The sequence below is a fragment of the Podarcis tiliguerta genome (assembly GCF_965153285.1).
Source record: "Podarcis tiliguerta genome assembly, chromosome: 5".
In the NCBI taxonomy this organism is placed as follows: domain Eukaryota; kingdom Metazoa; phylum Chordata; class Lepidosauria; order Squamata; family Lacertidae; genus Podarcis; species Podarcis tiliguerta.
In genome coordinates this window covers 76,321,502-76,336,494 of record NC_139538.1, presented here as the reverse complement: position 1 = coordinate 76,336,494, position 14,993 = coordinate 76,321,502, and the positions used below count along the sequence as shown (strand labels likewise).

Genomic DNA, 14,993 nt, shown 5'->3' with positions numbered 1-14,993 from the left:
ACCTCATGAGTGTTGGAAGCAGGGCAAAGTCATTGGGCACATGGATATTAGGAGCACACCCATTGAGTATGGCCCTCTGTTTGTTCTGAGAACACTGGAGTGCTCTTCTGAATGGGTATTTCTGTCTTTTTGTAACAGTAGCTGCTGTACGGAAGAGGAGCTAGCACAAAACCTATAGCGGTGTCCAAGAAAGCACAGGAGGTGAAGTAAAAATTGCTGATGTCCCCATTCACACACAAAATCACATGCATAAAGCACTGTGGATCCTGACCCAAATGTTGAACTCAAATATCATGAGATATCACATACTAATATAAAAGTCCTGGAAATATAAACAGAATATTCATCTGCTTAGAGTTACCTAGTGGATATTCATCACAAAACTCCACAGAGAATAACTGGGGGAAACAAATGTGTTTCGGTTATGGTTGCAAGAAGGCTTTGACTCAAAATTTGACATGAGATTTTAGTGTGAACTAATCTTTTACAGGAAATCTTATTTAAGGGCAGTGGGGAGGAAACTGTTCTGCAACAATCACATTTTGAAGGGGAGGTGGTAGTCAGTGCAGAGTTTAATACGTCTCATGCACCATTGACTTCCACTCTTCACTTGTGTCTGACATTATGTCAGCAAAATGAGCTTCTTTCTTCCAGTGAGTACTCCAGTTGGCTCTGACCCTTCGGAGGGGTACTCCGTTAACAGCCGTCATGCAGACAAAACTTGTATGTCTGCCAGTAAGGTTTACAGGATAGACAGTAGACAATAGATATGTATCCCCACAAGCATTTCCCAATATATAGAAATACCTACTCTGCTTCAGACAAATTATCACAGGTAAAATTCAGAAGCCTGCAAGCTGAAGGGAGGGAACTAGGTCTAAAATGAAACCACCTAGTATAACTGCTCCCATTCACTAAAATTTGTGACATTGGCAAAAATAATAATTTCTTATTTGCTTTCTTTGCTGTTAGTGATGTCATTCTACAGGCAAGCCAGGTTAGCAACATAGTATTTTGACACAATCCCATTTACCATGTGACTCCTAATTAGGTGGGATCATATATGTGTGTGTGTGTATGTATATATATATATATATATATATAGTCATTCACAGACATATATACTCACAAAATGATCACTCCAATCCTCAGTCCCTCATCACTGTCATGTATATATATGTACATCAGTGATGAGGGATTGAGGATTAGAGTGATCATTCTGTGATATTACGGCAGTGGACAAAGCTGTATGGTAACTTTTGAATAAATGTGTTTTAATTTAAATATATGTGTGTGTGACTAATCCAAAGAGGAGGGGGATTGGGAGGATGACCCCAAAGAAGCAAAAAAAAATCAAGGGAAACAATGTTGCTGAAGAGAATCATAAATATGGTGAATGTTCACATGCTCAAAGTATTTTTTGTGGGTGTGAAATTTCCACATGGAGTCAGGCATTTAGGCATGCAGATTCACCACTCTTCCATAAGTTATGTACACAATCAGCTGCGTGAAACAGGCTTCCAACAAATAGCCTCTTTGGACTTCTGTCAACATTGGCATATAATCTTCATGAATCAAGGGGAAGTGCAGTGTAGCATATGCATCCTGCTGCAGAACCCTTGTGGTTCTGGATTCACATTTTGCCCAACTAGTCCTACTGGTTTCATTAAGAACACATGCCGCAGCACTTGCCAAGATAACGAAGGCACCATCTGCATTGGCAACCTGTGTTCCTCAAAGGAATTGGGTTTGCCGTGTAAATGTAAAGCCTTTTTCCAATGTATTAGCAGTTTCTGGGCTGTTTCCCCACCATCAACACCACCTAGCAATTAGATTAAAACAAAACAAGAGAGCACTATCAACCTCTGGTGTATCTAGCATGGTTTTTGTCCAGGTTTTGCCTCATTTAGAAGTGTCTTGAATCCACAGCTCAGCAATGAAGTTTGGTACCTCAACTTTGGAAGGTTTTTTTTTTTAAAAAAATAATTATTCAGCTTTTTAAACTGGCCTGTTTTCCGTTCGTAGCCAGACTGTTTCTGAGCATACACGCATCTTTACCATGGTGCCTTACTGTTGACCCTGCTGTTCTTAATACGCTTTTCTCCACTTCTGCATTGATAGGAAGGTGAAATTGTTCCAGTAACTTGTCAGATCACATTTACTGGCCTCAAAGCAGGGAAGTTCAGCATTTCAGCAGTCATAATTCTTGATGCCCAAGGAAATGAATATAAGCAGGAGAGGTCACCTGGAGATGGCATTTGGGGATAACCATGAAAGCACTCTATATATAGGCAATTAAGTTGAAGAGAGTTTTCAAAAGATATGCCACATCTATCTTAACTGCTATGATCATGGTGTCCCCCTCCCTGCCCCCAGTATTCAAGTTCCAAGTTTAAAAAATTGAAGGAGCTGGTTCTTCATGGGTGCTTTAATGTCGTCTCTCTCCCATCAAACACACACTTAAAAATGGATGTTTGACACACATGCATTATATTGGCAACTAAGAAACATCATGCAATGAACCTATGAACATCATTTCTATGCAGCGTCACTGAGACCACGGGCAGTTTTCAAAGGCTTCCACACTCTTGTGCTCTCCTCCTCCACTCCCAACCCTCTTTGGTCATTCACACTTTTTTTTTTAACAAGGACACACAGGATTACATGGTTCAGCAAAGTCAACTTGATAGCAGGTAAAAAAGTCAAATGAGCTTGAGTACTGATGCTTGAGTACTGATGCCTTAACCTTGGTAAAGTTCAGAGGACCAGAGCAAAGAAAATCTAAAGTTTCAGCATGCAATGTTGCAGCTGGGGCCTGCGAACAATGGTTCTGGCAAGGCCTGCCCTGGGATACTTTCCAGATTTGTTTTATTTAGTGTCTAGATTGAGCATGATTGGTGCTGGAAAGTTTGAAGTGTTAGCATTTCTCAATTGAAATAGTAATGAGTTGACTATTTATAAAATAATGCACCAGTATTACTACGATAGCATTCCCAGTCTCAAAGTACAGAAAACTGACCTTTCATTATAGAAAGGGTTGAAATTACCTGTGGTGATCAATATGGGGTATTATTGGAAGTTGGAAAGATACCTTGTAAATGAAGCATGTCTCCCCCACCTTTAGCAATTGCTTTAAAAGTCAAAGTCATTCAGTGGACAGATAATTGGACTTCTACAAAGGAGACCTGGGTTCAAAATACAACCAGTTTATAGATTCCCTGGGTAGTCTTGTGCAGATGATTCAGAATGGGAGCAATTATCTTTTGTTTGTAAGGACAAACCCTGTAAAATGTTCAGTTAAATCAGGGACGTGAAATTGGTGGTCCTATCTGTTGGTTGTGTTGTATAGCCTTTAGGCTTGAGCACACGCAATTCATGGCAACTCATTTGGCATTGTGACATAGACCATAAGGAACTCGGTTCATGTCTCAGAGTTCTAACACCTGGGAAGCAACATGGAATGCTCCGTTGTTATCATGGAACTAGATGATAATAGAGAATAGAGAGCTTGGCTGTCCTCTCCCCCCCCCCCCAACTTTCCCCTGCATTTTACCAACTTGCACACTGAATCCTACTACTTGCCATTCTGGGCCTGATCCTAGCAGCCTGCCTAGTTATCCCAATGAGGACTCAGGTTGAGTCACAGTTTATACTCTGGTGGGCCTCAGCACTCCTCCTACATCCTACAAGCCAGAAAAACATGGTTCTTCCTCATACTCTGGGGGTGACTCCCCTGTAGCATCTCCTGATCCACAGCCATGCTGGAGTCAGCTACAGGCCCTTTAGGGCTTGCATACAGCTCAACTACTGGAAGAGGGGTCCTGCTAGCCTTCTTAATTCTTCAGATGACTCTGGTCCTTTGCTGAGACAACATCTCCTGCAGCTCAGCCAGTAAAGCTCACTCAGAGCTGTCCAGGTCCTGATGTGCTTTGCTTTGTTGGATCTGGTTTGATTCTGAGCCAACTTGATGGACCTGCCTTAAAGAGGCTCTCCTTCAAGCTCCAGCTGAACAAAATAGCACATGCTGTTTTGTGAATATAGTGAGGTTGTGAGGAGTCATGCCCCAGAAAATTACTAGTTTTGCCAACATATGAACCACCCCAGTTAAACAGTGTGATGAACTTCTAACCGTTTCTGCTGTAAAGAACTATTATATGAGTGGCTCTGAACAAATAAGGAGAATGGGAAAAGCACATTCTCTATTTCACTGCTTTCAGACCATTTCCCCTCACAACAGTGAAGTAAGTTAGGGTGACACAGAGTCACTTGAGCATTGAAGGTATGAAAATATGACCCACTATTCAGTCTAGTTTAACTTAAAGTGAAAGAGGTGGATTTGCAGGCTCCTGCATAGTCAAGGAATCTGAAGAATTTTGAAGGAAGCACAAAAATGCCCCATCCCTTAACTGGGACCCTCAAATTAATAATAATAAATTGAAAATGGCAGGGTTTTAGTCAAATTGTATGTGCCCTTGGTGTCTTCTCTTCCCCTGCCTCCCCCATACATTTTTTATTTTGAAATATAATTCAAAATATAAGCAAGGAAAACACATATATATCACACACCAGTACGAAAAGCTCACCTAAGGAATAAAGAAAGCCGCCTATTGCAGTCTTTAATATATTATGCTTCTGGGACAACTAGCTCCCTAACTATAGTATATATAAGTTATATATCATATATACATCCTAGTCAGAAAAAAATACAGGCATCTGTAACTGGAATTTGATCAGCATCTTAAAGGCAGGAAAACAAACAGAGAATCTTGGTGCCATATTTATTTTGTAAAACAATTTGATTTCATTGTTTGCTTAAGTTTGCAGATAAAGCAGAGTGTCCCAAACTTTTTTAACCCCTGCTATCTGTATGGTTGCTTTGGAGACTTCCAGTTACATGCTGTATGCATCACCACCACATAATACCATTTCTTACAAGTGCCTTTTTGCAGGAATCCAAGGTCATTAGGCTCAAAGTATAACTTTGGGAGTTATCTGTGTCTAGCATACAGAATATCCTGGTGGCAATTGGCAATGATGTTTCACCACCACCCACATTGTTACACATTCCTATGACATAGGAAGTTCAACCCAGACCTTCCAGCAGTATTGATGATAGTTTGGACATAGTAGATGAAACTTTGATCAGCAGTGGATGTTCTGTTGTCACTTGGGGACTGGGGAGGGGGGGCGGCTTTCTACGTAGAAAGCAAGTTCAATGTAAATTTGGCTTTCCTCTTTGGAATGAAGCATCCAGATTATTCAGAGAAAAGCAAACAAGAGATAACAATGAGATTTCACGAAGGCATTCCGGATATCTCTCACACCAAGCTAGCAAAGAGTAAGTTCAACACTGGTCCTTGGAAGCATTGATCCAGCCACCATTAATGTGCAATCTGAAGCAATCACCACTACTAAATCACTGTGTGATTAGACTTTACGAATGAGTATCATCCAACTTTTATTTTTATTTTTTTGCTTGTGTAGTCAGGGCCTAATTGGAGTGCACATGCTTTGGGTCACATTAAAAGTTTAGCACATGGTAGCAGGAGACACAGAAACCTGCACCTCACCACTTGGGATGGGGGGGAAAATAGATATTGTTCACATTTAAAGGTGAATCTAATTAACTTGTACTTTTTGAAACACAGCCATCCTTCAGATTTGCTCTTCTTTGAATTTTGCAGTGCAGTTCTCCAGTCAAATAATGTGTGCCTGTTTCCAAGCACCACAATCGTCTCACGGGATTCCCAAATGGCAGGTTAATGCTACCAGCCTTCATGTCATGTTTGCAGGCACATTTGTAATGCAGATTTAGTCTGCCAATAGGCTTAGTGCCTGAAACCAGCTCCCCATAAAGCAGGCATAGGCAAACTCGGCCCTCCAGATGTTTTTGGACTACAACTCCCATCATCCCTAGCTAATAAGACTAGTGGTCAGGGATGATGGGCGCTGTAGTCCCAAAACATCTGGAGGGCCGAGTTTGCCTATGCCTGCCATAGAGCATGTCCTTGGGGACCCTGCCACCTTCCATTCTGTGTATGTGACCAAGCCAGTGTAGATGTCGCTGAGACAGAAGTGAAAGCATGCTGGGAATGTGAGCTTGGGAGAGCACATCTTTGTTTGAGACTCTGTCCTGTTATGTGATGCCCAAAATCTTCCACACACAGCACATACATAAGGCATTGAGATGTTACTCCTGGAGGGTGCAAGTTGCCCACGACTCCCTTCCACAAAGCAGCGTACAACATACAAGCCTGGTAGACCTTCATCTTGGTATTGAACATTAAGGTAAAGGGACCCCTGACCATTAGGTCCAGTCGTGGCCGACGCTGGGGTTGCGGCACTCATCTCGCTTTATTGGCCAAGGTAGCCAGCATACAGCTTCCGGGTCATGTGGCCAGCTTGACTAAGTGGCTTCTGGTGAACCAGAGCAGCTCACGGAAATGCTGTTTACCTTCCCACCAGCGGTACCTATTTATCAACTTGCACTTTGACGTGCTTTCGAACTGCTAGGTTGGCAGGAGCAGGGACCAAGCAACAGGAGCTCACCCTGTCACGGGGATTCGAACCGCCGACCTTCTGATCGGCAAATCCTAGGCTCTGTGGTTTAACCCACAGCGCCACCTGTGTCCCATATTGAACATTAGTATCACATTATTCCATACCGTTTTGGAGAGGCAAGCCATTGCTGTAGTTGCCTTGCCAAGAAGCTAGTCCAGCTCAGCATTGATGGAGAGGAAGACAAAGTTGTCTATTACTTCAAACATGTGGTCACCAGTGCTGACGCATGGAGTGCCGATGACGTCTAGACCCAGGATGCTGGTCTTTGTGAGACTGGTGGTGAGGCCAAACTCCATTCAAGCTTGGGCAAAGATTGATGTGTCTCTGCAGAGATTCCTCGGAGTATGCTATTGGCAATGCTTCATCTGCAAACAGCATCTCTTGGATAAGAATCCCACACACTTCTGTCTTGGTGTAGAAACATGTCCCAACAGACCCCATCACTCCATGAATGGAAGTACATACCAAAATTATTTTATCCCCAAAACCAAACTCTACATTCAAAATACTCAAATATAAAAACAGCAATAAACCAACACCTAAAGTGCTCATTCAAGTATATACATACGTAAAAGGGACAAGTCCTACCCACTTGACTTAAAAGTATGATCCGCTGGATTTCCTCTTTTCTTTAAAATTTAAAGTTGGTTGTAATAGTCACCCATCTTTTTTGTTGGCTTCTGAAACACCAAAAATATTGAACAAAACAGTTACTGGATTGAAGTGTCTAGAGAGAAGGCTATCATATTAAAATAAAATTTTCTGACTACTTCTGAACTGCTGCATAAATATATGCAATGTTCTGTTTTGCAAAAATGTATGACCTGGTTTGCACATTCTATATTTAAAGCTGACATAGGATTCCATGAAGCCAACACAATGTGTGCTTCTTTATGTAAAAGGGCTTCGTTTCTCGGCAGCTGTTATTGTGGATTGCCCTTCAAATAAGTTCATTATTGTAATGGTCTTACTCACGTTGAGGATGCTGCACTTGAATTTTCTTTGATATCTTCAAAAACACTTTGCAGATTTCAATAACACTTGAATCCCTCCGGGTTCTGTGAGGATTAATTGGCTAATCACCAATTTAAAGCTGTAATTGAATGAAACAGTGAGCACTTACAGTCAACTCTCAGCAAAGTGGCCACAGAAACAGGAGTCAAGGTCAATGAAAAAAATCATTGGTATGTTGAGCAGAATACCAGCTACTAGGGGGTACTAGCTGTATTCTGTACCAGATATTCAGCGTAGCCACTTGAAAGGTTGTAAGGAATTGCTTTGTCCCATAATTCTTTCCCGAGATGACTGTAAAGATTTTTATAGTTTTTAAAAATAATAATAATAATAAAAATCAGACTTCTTTTCCATTGATTAATTTATTGTGCCATCATTCAGCATTAAGAACAGAATTTCCCCCTTGTCTCCTCTCTCCAGCCTCAAAATCTGCTCTAGAGGAGGACACTTCAGAGCAGATCTGGCAGGGGGGTGGATCCATCAAACTCCACACATTCAGCATTGGATAAAATATTTTACTTTTCAATGCTTTTTAATAAAAGGTCCAAAAATGGCTTCCAGTCATAATAAAACAATACATATGAAGGAATGGGTTTGGGTAACCCCAATGCTATTAAGTTTATTGGTGTACTTTACTATAATCTAATGAATGCAATAAAACAGGGAAATCTAAAGGCCACAGTAGACTAATCAGATCCCCCCCCCAAAAAAAAAAAAAAAATTGGGGGGGGGGAGTCTTCACTATGTGGCAGAAAGTCAACTTCATAGTGGCTGGACATGCCTCTAGGAGGAGATCCAGAGTATCCTAACATGGTGAGCAACCATGTTACCATGGTTTTCACCAGCAGGCCTGCATATGAAGCCCCCTCACCTGAGCTCCGGGTCGAACTTTACCATAAAATACCCAAATCCTAAGTTATTTAGGGCTTTACACACTAACAGTAGCACCTTAAATTGGGCCCAATGCAACCAGTGCAGACAGAATTAGGGCAATATGGAAAAAGTCTGCATTCAAATCAATAGGACAATCACTCTGGGTAAGTTCATGCTTTATATTTCATTTAGAATGCCCATACTTTCTCAACTGACTGCACTTCTACTTAGATCAGTGGTTCTCAACCTGTGGGTCCCCAGATGTTGTTGGACTACAACTCCCATCATCTCTGAGCTCTGGCCTTGCTAGCTAGGGGTGATGGGAGTTGTGGTTCAACAACATCTGGGGACCCACAGGTTGAGAAAGGCTGACTTAGATCATCAGAATGTGCATACTGTAATAACACCTTCCTGAATGTTTATTTCCCAGGATATATATATATTTTTAAAGTTTTACAATGTGGAGTTCAGTTTGCAGAGCATAAAGTTTTCCCACACAATCCATTCTGAATTTGTGTTTGTTTTCAGTTTTGAATGTTCCCCATTCAGTAGTGTCCAAACTTTTTTCAAAGAGGGCCAGATTTGATGAAGTGAAGGGCTGTGAGAGGCGACCAAAGTTGTTGACCTTTTTTTTAGGATTGAAATTGTTGAGGTTTTTTTTTTTTACGATTTTACTACAGGAAATCAGGGGTTGGATGAAACCAACCGGCGGGCCAGATTAGGCCCCCGAAACGGACTTTGGACACCCCTGAGAAATTTTCAGGTGTCTCACATAAATGGCAACATGGGCCATACAACAGAGTAGTGTCTCGCCAAATGACTAATATTCCATTATCAAACTTGCATTCATCTGCATGAAAGGAACTCTGAGACTCACTGACTCAGAGCCCAGCTCCCATTTAAATCTGAGTGAACATCTTTTATCTTCATCCTTCACATTGAACCTTTTTGCTGCTTTGACAATGCTTATTAAGGCAATTTGTTTGGTTATGCCAGTTCTTTCACATGGGGACTCTGGTCAGGCATAGATTCAAGTTCACTGAAATAAACTTGGGGTTCATTAGAGAAATTGTGGACTCGGTACATCATGGGATTCTGGTATGTATTTTTCCTTGAATTTACATGATCCTTCTATATTTGCACTGCCTTGGCTTTTGAGGATTATCTGAATCTTGCAGAAAACAGCATTATAATGAAATGTGATTCTTTATTGAAATAATTAGCTGTTATCCTGCAGGGATTGGGGAATACCTTTAAAGTTCTAAGATAAAAATGAAGGGAGGATATAGAAACTCCGCTGAATGGAAAGTCAGCCAAACCTACAACATTTCACAATTCGAGGTTCTGCCTTGGTCTTTGACACTAGGGCTAAGCTGAAATTTTGAGCTGTAAAACGTTGAGCCTAAATGAGGTTAAGTGGGCAGCTGTTCTAACCTGGCTGATGGGCTCAGTTGATACTGAGTGAGCACTTGTCTGACACTGTCCCTCCACTGTAGCACCATTGCAAGGTGTTCTTATAAAACCACCAAAATCAAGAGCAAGAAGCTAAGGCTTCTGCTGCCTTTCCTCCATTGTCTGTTGTGTACATTAGCAGCTGCCACTGTTCCTGGTGCCTGAAATACAGAAGTGCACTTAAAGCAAAGCACCATTTACTGCTTGTGCAGTAAATCCCAACTAAGGGGAAGGCACGCTTGGCAAATCCACACTGCGATCAACTCCCACCCAGAAGCCAATGTCCCCACTGTGGAAGGATGTGTGGCTCCAGAATTGGCCTCCACAGTCGCTTACAGACACATTGTTAAAAGTGTGTTTATGGAAGATAATCTTGCTCAGCTATGAGTGATCGCCAAAGAAGAAGAAGAAAAAATCCCAGCCAGTAGGACAATGGTTCTCAAAGGATGTGGTGTGCCTCGCTGGTGTGGCAGGAGAGGATGGCAAGAGAGGCAGGAAGATTTGAGGACAATCAAAGAAACGTTTAAACATTTCCATGTCTGTCTATCTATCTGTATCTATCTATCTATCTATCTATCTATCTATCTATCTATCTATCTAATCTCTATCTCTGTGTTTAAAGAATATGGATTTCAAAATGAGAGCAATAACATCATATGATACTGACAATCCTAGCTGAGATATTTTTGTTTTCCGATGTATTTCTAATTAACAAACATTCAGCACACCACAAGCAAATTTTTATTCTGAAAGTGTGGCCCAGAGTAAAAGTTTGAGACCACTGTTGGAGAAGACAGTGTCATCAGACCATGAGCTGTCATGGCACAAACCGCCATAATAATAAGGATTGGATGTTGGGGCAGTGATTTACCAAGGACATATATCAGAAAACTGATATATGTCCTTGGCAAGGGAATGAGGAAGGAGGTGTGGTGGGGGGTGACAGTGAAGCAGCCCTCAACCACCTCATATTTAAGGCACCTGCCCCGTGGTCTCCAATCTGGCAGTGATTCCAACTCAATTAAACACAAACACTGGTGTTAGGAGATGGGATCCACTGCAACGTTTTGTTGCTGGCCTCATGTGTCACGGCTAATGGTTTATTAATAGACCTATGTTCTCCAGAGATTTATCTAATCCTTTTTAAAAAGCAGGCTTAACTAGTGACCACCACTATCATGTAGAAATTAATTCAATAAGACAGTGATGCTTTATTTGAGCAACTTTTGGTCCAGCTTGAATCTACTGCTATTCAGTGACTCAGTTTCTAGTGCCTTTTGATACCAAGCCTTTGATTATGTAGCCTCGAAACCTTGATTACTCTTAAGCTTTAAATCAGCCAGGAGGTAATCAAACTGTGTTTTCTGAAGGCAATAGGCCAATTAAGGAAAAAAAAAACACTTTATTAACTAAATAGCTACTCAACCAAATCTAAGAGTTTACAGGGTTGGGCTTATTCTCAGCTGGGTCTGATGCTAGCCTACTTTCTCTTCTACTGCTATTGCAATGGATTATGTTATTCTTATTTTGAGTAATATCACGATTTCCATTGTACTGCTGTATGACTGAGGATGGTTTTTTTTGCTAAGCAATAAAGCAATTTGGATTTGGCCTTTTCACTGTGTCTGTCCAGAACAGGCTCCAATCAGGCCCATAGGAAATAAGTCACTACGGAACTCTGTGGTACAAAATTCACTGTGAATCAGGATAATTTTCAACAGCCAAATCAAATAGCATAGAGAGGGGAGCTCATGTATAAAAAGATGAATATCTTTAAAGATGGAAGGGAGTAAATAAACTATGCTTGCTGCTAAAATGCTGTATCTTGCATTTGTGGAACGGATGGATATTTCAAATAGGAAAATATGAATCCTTTCACTAAAATAGCTATTTCTCCTCTCAAAGATACCAATCTTAATGCTGGTGGTTCAATGTACACTTCAAAAAAAGCACCCCACCTTCTTGAAGAGATCTTTTGGCTATTGGGATTGACATTTCTATTAAGGAAACAATCTGAATTTATTTTACAGACATATTAAAAATTAAGGATCTCCTCCCCATTGCACAGGGTAATAGAAATTCCCACTTGAGTAAGCAACATGGTAGAAAGCAATTTTTCTCTGAATGAGTATACCCCATTCTTCCTCCACACAGAATCAAAAGTGTCATGGTAATTGGGGGAAATGAAATCACCTTGAGCAAAACATGCTTTGAGTATGCTCTCAATGATGACGCTGCAAGTTGTTTTAAGGTGAGAATATATTCCAACAGGTTTTGAAATATTGTTTGTAGGAATTAACTCTCAATAAGGTACACCAAGTCAGGAGAAGGAAGAACGCCCCTCCCCAAAATAACTGAAGGTTGTATTGAGACATAAATCATTGCCTCTTGTACACATCTTTTATCCCACTATCACCAGTGGTAACGAACGTTTGCCAGTTTCAAAATTTATTTGATGAGAGACAAGAGTGAGCTAAGAAAAAGTCTGTATGTCCTAAGGGTAACAGAGCATCTGTCATACTGCCTTCAACTCTCTCAAAATCTTTTGTCTGTTTCCAGCCATCTTTCCCATTCTTTAAAGTCTGATTCACATGACAGTTTTCTCTTCATGAAATGACAGCCGACAGTCACCTCTTATTAAATAAAGATCTTTCTGGACTCATGAACAAGGGTTCACTGCAGGTCTGTCTGTTGAGCCATCGTGTACTCTACTTGGCATGATAGCTGATTCTCTTCCTCCTCACCCATAACTATAACTTGGGATCGCTCAGTAGAGCTAAGCTGCGGGCAGTAGGTTCAGGACTGATAAAAGAAAATCCTGCTTTCTAGTTTCTTACTTATTTAACATTATTTATATTTTATCCTGAAGCTTTATGGAAGAGCAGTATGTAAAAATTTCAATAATAAATGAGTCTGAGAGACTAAATACCCCTTTGCCTGATGCCAAAAAACACACAATAATGTTGGCACCAGGAGAGATGTCCCCAGGTAAGGTAACACCACTGAGATGGCTCTCTCTGGTCACCAACTCCAAATATGACTTCAGTAAGTGGAAGTGAGAATGTATAACTTCATTTTCCTGGACGCTAAGCCATATTGAGCTTTAAATGTGAGCATAAGCACCTTGAATTGTTCTCAAAAACATACCAGAAGCAATTGGAGGTCCCCCCCCCCTTTCCTCAATACTTCTTCTTTTCATCATTGGGCATTCTGAGCTTGTGAGTTTCATCTTCACTCCCTTTTCCTACTGTCTCACTGTATTTGCCCTTGGGAGTCACAAGACCACGCCACCTACACAAAGATAAGGCAGAGCTACAGAGGTAGACAATGCTTTATCTTCAGCATGGCTGTGACTTCACTCACACATGACTTCACAATGGAGTTGTGATGGAAGTGCTGACATAGCTCTTGTTCTCACTGGGGCTGCTGACAGGGTCCAGGAGGATCACCTCTGCTGTGGGTAGAGGTTTCATTTGTTTAACTGGTATAGATGGCTAGGAATTAGATAGATTAATGATGGATTGCTGTGGCAAGTAGCTGTCCAGTGTTGGTGTTCAAACATTGGAGTGGTATTTGAAAACACTGATATCTAGGCTCATTGTGTTGGCCAAAATTCACTGAGGCCATAGCACAGAATGATGTGATTCCTTTCCTATGGCCTTTAAAAACCAGTGATATTGATCTCTTCCACAACTTGCATAATATTTAATTTCAGATAATAGGCTGCAATCTGGATCTTTGTCTGTGGATAGCATGCAGAGGATCCTGATCATTCTGTCCTATAGAGGGATATGGTCTAATTTAGATCCTGAGCTACATTGCACAGCTACTCAGGTTGAAAACTGTTGGCTGGAGATCCTGAAGGCCTCATTCCACAACACATCCAACAGGTCAGGTAAGCACACACAGCTTGTGGAACAGTCTCAGCCCTTCACTTTCCCTGCCTTCCCAGGGTGGAGAAAGCTCCCTCCCCACCCTCTTTGTGGGTCCTATTGTTAATCCTCTCCTCCTGCAGCTTTTATAATAATCCAGATCTTTTACCTCTCCATTGTGTCCAAAATTCACCATTAAACTACAAGTGTTATTTCAATCCTACTAACGATTTTAACTGTTTACAATGGTTTTTAAGATCAATTATAAATTTCCCCCATTTCTTATTAAAAATTTGGCCTTCTTGATTTCTGATTCTTCCCGTCATTTTAGCCATTTCGGCATAATCCATCAACGTGATCTGCCATTCTTATCTGGTAGGGACTTTATCTTCTTTCCATCTCTGGGCCAATGACATCTGCGCAGCCATGGTTGCATACATAAACAATCTTTTCTGCTCCCTTTGGATTTTGGTACCTAGAATTCCTAGAAGGAAGGCTTCTGGTTTTTTTTTAAAGAAATGGTTATTTTAGACACACACCCCCAACTCTTTGTTTTATATGGGTTTGGGTCTGCTTGTTGTAAAGTCTTCTGGTGTTTATCAGGAGCAACTAAAACTCATTACATTTTTGTTGTTGTTGTTCCTCGTCAATAAGTAATATTAGCAACATTTTTCAAAAGGGAGGGTGGCTTACATCTTTCTAGCTGTATGGCAATGGGCAATTTTGTTGACTGTGTCTTAAGTAGTCTGGTCCCTTGCTCATTCATAGAACAGTTAACCATCCCCATACAAACCCCCACCCCATCCCCAAATAAAATGCCCGTGAAACCAATTTTTTTGAAAAGGGGGGAAAGATGAGCCTTTTTAGAAATTGGATGGCAGTGTGAGGGTTAACATCTTCTCATTCATTTCTGGCACACAGTCTCCTGTTCTTTCCATGTTTCACTGCACAACCTTGTCAGACATTCTGAATGAATGAGACTTCAAAGGTGGGTAAAGTGCGGGGAGCTACCAGTGAGTGCCATTTAGAATGTTTAATTGAAATGATGTATCACCAAGCCGTCTTTACTGCAAGAATAAGACACTCAAAGAAGAGGGACAGGAATTCCTACCTTGCCTGGCCATGCATTTCAGGTGGGTCTGGATGTATGAAGCTTAAAGTTATTTCATGGCCTACAATCTCAGACTTTTTGCTTTGTTTTCATCACACACTTTCAACCAA

The 14,993-nt window shown here is 41.0% G+C and overlaps 1 protein-coding gene and 2 long non-coding RNA genes across 4 annotated transcripts in view; 2 read left to right on the top strand and 1 right to left on the bottom strand.

Annotated features, from left to right (window-relative positions):
* Positions 1-7,655, bottom strand: part of LOC310677330 — a 78,923-nt gene extending 71,268 nt beyond the window's left edge. Inside the window, exons 1-2 of the long non-coding RNA XR_014511081.1 lie at positions 7,537-7,655; positions 6,666-7,241 (exon numbers count right to left, since the gene is read on the bottom strand). This is a non-coding gene — a long non-coding RNA (uncharacterized lncRNA). The remainder of the gene's footprint in view (positions 1-6,665; positions 7,242-7,536) is intronic.
* The window catches only part of NRG3 (neuregulin 3), a 602,711-nt gene that overhangs the window by 447,633 nt on the left and 140,085 nt on the right, over positions 1-14,993 (top strand). The window lies entirely within an intron of this gene.
* Positions 7,547-14,708, top strand: LOC310677333. The gene is made up of 3 exons (XR_014511084.1): positions 7,547-7,656; positions 13,051-13,795; positions 14,694-14,708. It is a non-coding gene; the product is annotated as an uncharacterized lncRNA (long non-coding RNA).